Genomic DNA, 8,700 nt, shown 5'->3' on the forward strand with positions numbered 1-8,700 from the left:
AGGTATTCATTTCATTAAAAAAAAAAATTATGACAATCGGACCTCTTGTTACCGGTTCCGAAATAACGGCGTATTTTTGTCTATCGTTACCATGGCCAACTGTATCAAAACGCTAAGCGCTTATTATGGCCGTCCCACTTGGTTTGAAAAAGTGTTCCCGTCGAGTAGGCCCTGCAGCGTACGTACAGTGGCGCCCCCTAAATTAACATTAGGAACTGATTTGAAAACGAAATTCGTAACAATTCGCTACTGTATTGACAGTAGCTGCGCCTGTCACAATAGTAGGGTTATATCTGGATATGTTTATGTGGTATGTGGAACAAGAGAGAAAAACGGGCATTTGCACAAGGTTTGAGTGGTGGGAAACGATGTAGGAGGACGCCCTAAGGATGTCTGGCCAGAAAAAACGCGAAAATTCGACCGGGAGCTAAAGTGAACAAGTACCTACCTTATTTTCGTTCGTTTATTTCAAATTGATCTCCAATCAGCTGTTCAAGTCTATTAAATTTGTGCTTGCATCTCCGAGGTAGTATCCGAACGCACCTAGTACCTAATCAAAATTTAGAAATAGTGGAAAAAAAAGGTCAACGTTCCGCTGCAAAGATTTTTAAATTAAGCTACATTTGATGCAGATTGTCAGTAACAAGCTAAAGAACAATGAAACCATAATCTGTGAAAATTGTGCCGTTGTTAATGTTGAATGGAAAAAGTACCCTGCAGCAATTGTGTATCTAGTTGATAACCCGTGGATAACATAGCAGAGCATTTTGTTGGCTGTGCAAGGTCTTTCACCAATGGTTTCAGATTTGGTATTATCCAAACCATATACAGTATATATCGTTTATAACGACGTGGAAGGGACCGGCGAAATTCGTATGTCGCTATTTCCAAACACCATTTTAATACTGAAAAATCTTTTTATTTTCATAGAAAAGTGTACATTTAAAGGTAAATAAACGTGTCGATACATTTTTAAAGCTTTTATTACAAATTTAGGATCTCATCCTGTGTGTTCCTCCCGTATGCATTTTCCTTTAAACAGAATGTTTCTTTTTGGTAAACGACTTGTTGGCTCTTGGTAACTTATTTGCTAGCTGGGTCGGCCAATCTTTGTATTTATTAAGTCCATTTGGGTTATCCTCTGCAACCATGAAAATTTTGTTCCATTCTAGGAAATTTAGGTACCATTGTCTTGTTGAATTTTTTTCATAGGTGACAATCTTTTTGATGTGCTCACTTATTCTAATGCTGACACGAGTCACATTATCCAACAACACACAGAAAAATACTAAATTCAAATTAAAACAATTTGAGGTTATGTCTGATATTTTGAAGCAATTGGAGTTCGTTTTTTTATGGTTTTTAAGCTATTGACACAACACCTTACCTATTATATCTTTCTTATTTTACACTTTTACTATTTTTATTATTTTGTTACTGCATGCAATTAACACTTGCAGTTAATTTATTTACTTATAAATATTTAACATGGACATAACCAAGAATAGGACATAACCAGTTACAGAAAAAAAAGACGTTTCTGTCATCCGTTGTCTTTTAATTAAAATAATCGTCACTTGAAGTCTCTACTGTACGTACGATTTTTTTAAATGTCAAGAACAATTTTTCTTACGGAGAAATCATCGAGTGGGACGGCCATAATAAGCGCTTAGCGTTTTTATACAGTTGGCCATGTCGTTACTTCACTATCTCTAGAACGTTTGAAATTACAGTTTCCGTTTTCCACCATTATTTTAAATGTTTTAAATTTAGACTTGTTAGGACCAGACCGAATGTACATAATTTGTTGTTGAATTAGAAATCTGAAAAAGAACATTAAATTACTGACTCTATACAATAATAAACCTCAACATCAAGAAACAAACACAATTAAAAATGGAACAAACAGAATTAAACAGGAACACTGAATTACCGACTCTATACAGGGTTATTCACGAGAGGGGTATTTCTAAATTTTTATTTTGCCGCAACCAACAATACAATGGCAGTGACTACTAAATCAAATGTGTTATTTCTTTTAAATTAGAAATCAAAGTAAGTTGAATAGATTTGTCAGAAATGTCAGATTGGCAGATAACCTGTATTTAATCAAAATTCAACAAAATAAATTAACAAATTAAGTTAATGTAAAAGGTGTTCGAAGTGTCTACCATCGGCTTCGAAACATCCGCAGCGGCGACAGAATTCCTTCCACGCTCTCCATGAATGAGGATCATATCAGTCTTTTCGTCGTTATCGTAAAAACAATTTTTTCGAATTGACAAAGATTTTTTGCTTTAACGTCAAAGAGACAGAGCCGTTGTGGATTCAGTTATAATTATTTTCAAAATTTGAAATCAAGATATTGTTGCAATGTGTATAATGGGTTGCGGCAAAAAGAAATTCAGAAATACCCCTCTCGTGAATAACCCTGTACAATAATAAAAATCAGCACCAAGAATTAAAATGAAACAAATTAACATTATTTTGAAACCTAAATTGGGCTTGAAACGCTGTTACGTAAGTGTCATATCATGCAACTAAATTCCATTGACTTGCTACTTCTAAAAATTGTTCTACATTGGCTTGATTCCCCAAAACTGTTCTAATTAATAATTAATTCGTAATTTTCATTCTCTCTCACTCACACCTCTGCTTTCTACAACTACCTGGCTTTACCGTTACCGTGTTGTCCGTGTTTTCTATAGTGCTTGTTGTCATATTGTGCCTGTCACTCACTAGAGGGTCTCCGACAAATATTTTGAGTACTACGCCAGGTAATTTTTTTTCTCCGAGGCCGGCTAGTGATTGACAGGTACAATATCACAATAAATTTCTTTAAGTAGGGTTTTTGTTCGGTTTATTTATGACTTAAGCCAAAATTCCTTAGGAAGATAACAATACTATACCGACTCCCTTTCTACTTTGCTTTGTTACTTTTCTAACTAAAAGTGCAAAGGATTCTAGTTATTTTGTACGATAAAGCGCTCTGTTTCTAATTTGCAATTCTCGCTCTTTAATTACAAATATGCCACAAATTTGAGAAGGCTAAAAAAAGTAAATTAACCTAATGAACATTAATTTTGTGGTTCTTTCAATTTGAAACCTGCTAACATCAAATTCATTAATTCAATTATCCCCTGATTTTAACTGAACTCCCCAAACTGTCGAACGAGTAAATTTTGCAATGTTTCTTTTCCCATGAAAACTGTTATCTTTTTGTTGTGTTCGGACCGAGCGCGTACCTGCATTTTCAATAAAAGGTTGGCAGATTTCACTTGAGGAATGCCAACAAGATCAATAAAATTTACAACTGACCAGCATTTCCCTCGCAAATGAACGGTATTTAAAACATTTCGTTAAAATTATTTTAAAAACAAATTCTTAATTTATCGAACCTATTCGTACCGTTGCAGCACCTAAATGGAGGTCAATGACATTTTATTTTTTTAAATAAATAATTAATTTGTAATTAAGTAAAAATGATATCATTTTTTTTCGGATTTTTCTGTAGTGGAACGTTTTTTCGAGGCAAGTAAATACTCATTTGATAGATAATTAAAATACGGAAGTCAGTAACATTTTCTTTTTTCGTTTACTGTCGTAGTTTTTTTGATATTTACGAAAAATAAATCCGCAAATAACTAGGCAACCAAACGTACTTACCTCCCTTTGCCGCTCGAACATACACTGACCTCCAAAATTAACGCATCACTTGTATTTTTACGGTTTTTTTGAAAAGTTTTACTTTAAAGCAAAAAATTGTTGTACACACTGAAAATAGAGGAAAACATAGATCATTCTACAAGAGTAAATAAAATTTCCAGCCACTGTGTACAAAAATGAGCAAAAATATCGTTTTTGCTCAATTTTTAAATTTACTCGAAAATAATTTTTTAGTAACAGTTGAAAAATTTAATCAGTATTGACATCAATCTTCATTTACTTTTAACATGGGTGATATTAGGAACAACTTCGCATTTAAAAAGTCCGTGCCAGTGGTTTTGTTAGCCCAAAATTAAGGGAGTCGGAGGACTATAGCATATCACTTTGGTATGAACCAATCTACCGTATCTAAAGTTCTAAGAAGACATCGGGAGACTGGACGGCACACAAGGAGGCGGAAACAAGGCCGAAAACGGATCACAACACGTCACCAGGACCAATACTTATGGTTAATAAGCATTAGAGAAGGGTTTCTCACTGCTCTCCGACTTCAAGATCGCATGTTAGACAATATGTACTCCGCCTGGGTGAAAATACTGTTAGAAAATGACTAAAGGAGGATCAGATACATCCGAGAAGACCAGCCACTGGATCCAAGTTAACTGCAGATCTTCGGAGGGCCCGTTTAAACTTTGCATTAGAACAGAGTTTTGGCCTTCGATAAATCCAGGTTCTGTCTATACAAGTCTGACGGACAGGTAATAGTGTATAGACGACCTGGTGAGTGATATGCGCAGTGTAATTTCGTTACTAAAGAGAGTTTTGGAGGAGGGTCAATAATGGTATGGATAGGAATATCTTTAGACGTAGATACAGAGCTCGTGGTTTTAGTTAGACGCAATTTGAATGCACATCGATATAGCACGAACATCTTGGAACCTGTTGTTGTACCTTATGCCCCATTCGTAGGGCAAGACTTCATTTATATGCACGATAATAGACAGCCACATATTGCAATGGTAATTTCCGACTAATTTAGGACTATTGAAATATCAGTTATGAAGTGGCCAGCACGTAACCCTGACCTCAACTCAATCGAACACTTATGGGATAATATGGAAAAACTGTTACAGGCAATGTAAGGACGTCCAAATGACTTCAGTCAGCTAACAAGAGCACTTCCTGGATATTTGGCAAAATATAGGCTAAATCATAACAGAAACCTCATTTTTAACATGCCACTACGTTACTGAGCTACAATTAACGCCAGAGGGGACAATACAAGATTTCAGGAAAATAATCTTTAAATTTCGATGGTTTTTTTGATTTCTCATTTTTACTCGTGATGTTACCTTTTCGAATTTTTGTATTTTTTTTTAACATTTATGTGCTCTTTTTTGTAAGAAAATGTGTTGAAAATATTTCCCATACTTCAGCTGTTATTGTTGTTGACATATTTTTTTTAATATTTCAAAACTTGCTTTTCTAATTAAAAAAAATCAAAGTGATGCGTTAATTTTGGAGTTCAGTGTATTTTTCCACATGCTGTAGAAAACACCCTTTCGTCGCCCATAGGGAGCTCGTTTATATCTTTGATCCACACCGTAACCAAATTGTTTTTCACTTTCGGCAGCTTAACGTTAGAAAAACTTCAAAACTAGACTTCTTGTTCAGATTATTGTTTTCGAATGAAAGCTTAAATTTTGTAGAAGAACATTTTGTTCATGAATTACGAAATTTTTTCAAAAAATGCCGATACATAAATTGTTTATTGCAGGGTTTGTGTCATTTGCGTGTGGCCGCCAGATGTTGGGGTCCTAAACAGGGTTTTACTTATGATTCAGATTTGCAGCAAGGTGAAAAACACACGTTTGCTTTTTACTAAAACAGATCCCGTGGAAAAAATTTGAAATGTACTAAAATATGCTAGAATATGCATAAAAAATCAACATATGCATTATTTCATCAAATATGCAAAATATGCAAAAATTTATTAACACCAAATGATCACTTTTGGTGCCATTCGTCTGAAACATGAAGGAAAATGCTTAATTATTGAAAATAAGCGATATGCATTTTGCATAAAATCCGTCTCTACTCATACTTTATGGAGAGTGCGGGCGCAATGCACGTGAGGATGCAAGAGAATATGCAATTACGTTTTCCACGACGTTTGCCACATCCAAATTATAACGTATTTCTACGGTTGGTGGATCGTGCTCGAGACACTTGGTCCTTGGTGCCTACGTGACAAGAAATTGGTGGTCCCCCGCGGGAAGTTAGAACGCCAGAGACTGAAGATGCTGTTCTTCAGTCCTTTGATGACGATGGTAGAAGAAGTATATTTGAAGAACTATATTTACCGCGAACCTATCAATATTTTAGAAGAACTGAATGATCAAATTCACGAAGCACTGGCTACTGTTATTCCTAATATGCTTAAACTGGCAAGGGAAAATTTAATAAAACGAGCTCGCCTATTCCTTCAGATGAAAGGTGGTCATTTTGAACACTTGTTATAAATTATTCTTTTTATTTTGCATTTTTCTTATTTCATTTGTTGCATTCTACATCGTTTGGTTATAAAATTTGATCTTAAATTTTTACTAATAATTATGCTAAAATAAATAGGTTAGTTCAATCCAGTTTTGTCTTTTTTCTTTCAGAACTGCCACCTACGTGTAACTCCAGCTTTTTGCAATGCCAAGAATGTTCCTAAAAGTCTTTTATTTCAATTCGACGATGACGCGTCTCCCTCGTGTAGCTGCTCTAATGCGTTGCAGATGTAGAGTGTATGCACAAGAGTCAGGATAAATTTCTTGTGATTCCGATTCACTTCACAGGCCCTGCATATTACACTTTTTACTAAGATTTTTAAGGTAGTGATATTACTCACTTGACGCTACGTCGCCATTTTACCTTCCATCAACAAAGGTTCGATTCATCATATCCTTTCCATGAATTTCCCATAGGTACCCCTCAAAGTTACAATTGTTCTGACAATTTTCACTCATAACAAACCATATTTCATTCATTGCCGGAAGAATAAACTTCTTGCGTTCCCTGATGAAGATTCTATACATTTGTTTGCCTGCCTTTGGCGAAATTATCCTATTTTTGGTTATTTCAAAAGCTGTCACTTTTGACGTCCCTATTATAAGGTTTTTCCAGTGGCGTATTTACTGAAAGTCGAAAAACAGTGGAAATGAAACTGCATCAAATTAATTGTTTATTTGCTAAAATGTAATGATTCCGAATAAAATAGTACAAAAACCTCGGTGGGAATGTGTTTCATTCCTGTCTCGAGCTACGCCTTGGTAAACTATCTTAGCTCTCGACAGGAATGAAACACTTCCCACCTCGGTATGTAATCTACTATTATTATTCATACGAATTACACGTTGCTTGGCAGTTGAGGGAAGGTACTCAATTTTCTCGTAAAGGCTAAATTAGATCGACCTGTATTGGTCAATTTGATTAATTCATAACTAAAAAGCTGTTGCACCCTGAATATTTTTCTAAACATTTTTTACCTTCATTACCATCAACGAAAACGCACTCTAAGTTTGATCCGCGAGTTCTGGGACACCCAGTATGAAAGTTTAATAACTCGTGAGGAGATATATCTTTTTTATAAAACACTTTATTCTATTTTGGTCAATAATCGTCTTTATACGCCCCCAAATGAGGGCATAAATTGGCCTTTATGGCCCAGATTTGTCAAAAATCTGCCAAGCAACGGTTGGTTTAATTATTCAAACAATGGTATCAAACAGTATTTGATTAAAGAAAATCATACATTAAGACCGCCTTGATTATATACATAGTAACCCTAACAATATCAAAATAGCTAACTACATTTGCATGGACACAACTTTTTGGTGATTTCCTTTAAGGAATACTAAATATTTGTTTGAATCTTTTGGAAATTATAAAATAGAATAAAACGTTGTATGTACCACGGGCATAATTGTCGATTATGGCCCTCGGGAATTTATAAACCCTCGTTCCTCGGGCTTTAAACATTCCCTCGTGCCATAATCTCCTGATTATGCCCTTAATACATAAATAACTATTAAAATTTTAAGTTCCTCGAACGGGTCAACACCATCGATATCTTGATAATTTGTATTGCCACAGTTCAATCTGGCCAGAGGGCACAATATTCGGCTAGCAGATTAGCTAGCTCGATCCCAGGGCGCCACTTGCGGCGAAGTCGAGGGTTCTTTTGGCAGCAGGCCCCGCAAGCAGCCTACTGACCTGGTCAGGAAAGATGTTCGAGGTTCGCGAGAAGGTATCATCGAAAGTACGCACAAAGCGGACGTGACTGGGCCTAGGCTTTATTCAGGCGACCGAAAAAAAGGAATGCCAACTAGCGAGCTGAGTGGGTGGTATTGATACGCAATTGAATGTGAAATTTGAATATAATGAATATAATGAAGCAATGATTACAAATATTTGAATTAATGAATGATAAATTATTGAATGTAATGTATGTAACAGATATATTATAAAAAAGAAGGGCGAAATAGCTATTTCCGCGGAGCTTTACAATAAGCGAACCTCGCCGATGTTTACGCGGAAATATTGAAAATGTTAAAACGGAAAATGTAAAACGAATAAGTGGGCTATTCCACTAGCTAGTTATAAATGATGTGATTTTGTTAGGTGGAATAAAAAAAATGTGAAGAATAAATGGTTGGCTTACCGGTCTCCGGTAGCAGTCCGCTCTCAGGGGTCGTTGAGGATCTTGTCCTTGTCCAGTCGTTCGGGGATGAGGTGACGAAGTCCCTTAAGCAGAGCCGATGGCTTTAGAGGCGAGACTGCAGCCACAGAAGACTCGGGTGATCAGCTTGGAAGGCCTCCGGAAGGCACTTCGACAGAGCAAATCATCGAGATGGTTTGAAAGTCGTCGTCGATGATGAACATGACGTAAGGTTCGATCTCGACGTAAGAAAAGATGGTGGTTGAGGTCCAGGTCGAGGTCGATGAGGACTCCCTAAAGGAGTACCACGTGTAGCTAGTTGTCTACAT

At 36.0% G+C, this 8,700-nt stretch overlaps 1 long non-coding RNA gene across 1 annotated transcript; it reads right to left on the minus strand.

Moving 5' to 3' along the window:
* Positions 1-6,201: 6,201 nt before the first annotated feature.
* Positions 6,202-8,700, minus strand: LOC138129989 (uncharacterized). The gene is made up of 3 exons (XR_011159450.1): positions 8,375-8,700; positions 6,563-6,848; positions 6,202-6,512 (listed from the first exon to the last, which is right to left on the minus strand). It is a non-coding gene; the product is annotated as an uncharacterized lncRNA (long non-coding RNA).

The sequence above is a fragment of the Tenebrio molitor genome, chromosome 4 (genome assembly GCF_963966145.1).
Source record: "Tenebrio molitor chromosome 4, icTenMoli1.1, whole genome shotgun sequence".
Classification (NCBI taxonomy): Eukaryota; Metazoa; Arthropoda; class Insecta; order Coleoptera; family Tenebrionidae; genus Tenebrio; species Tenebrio molitor.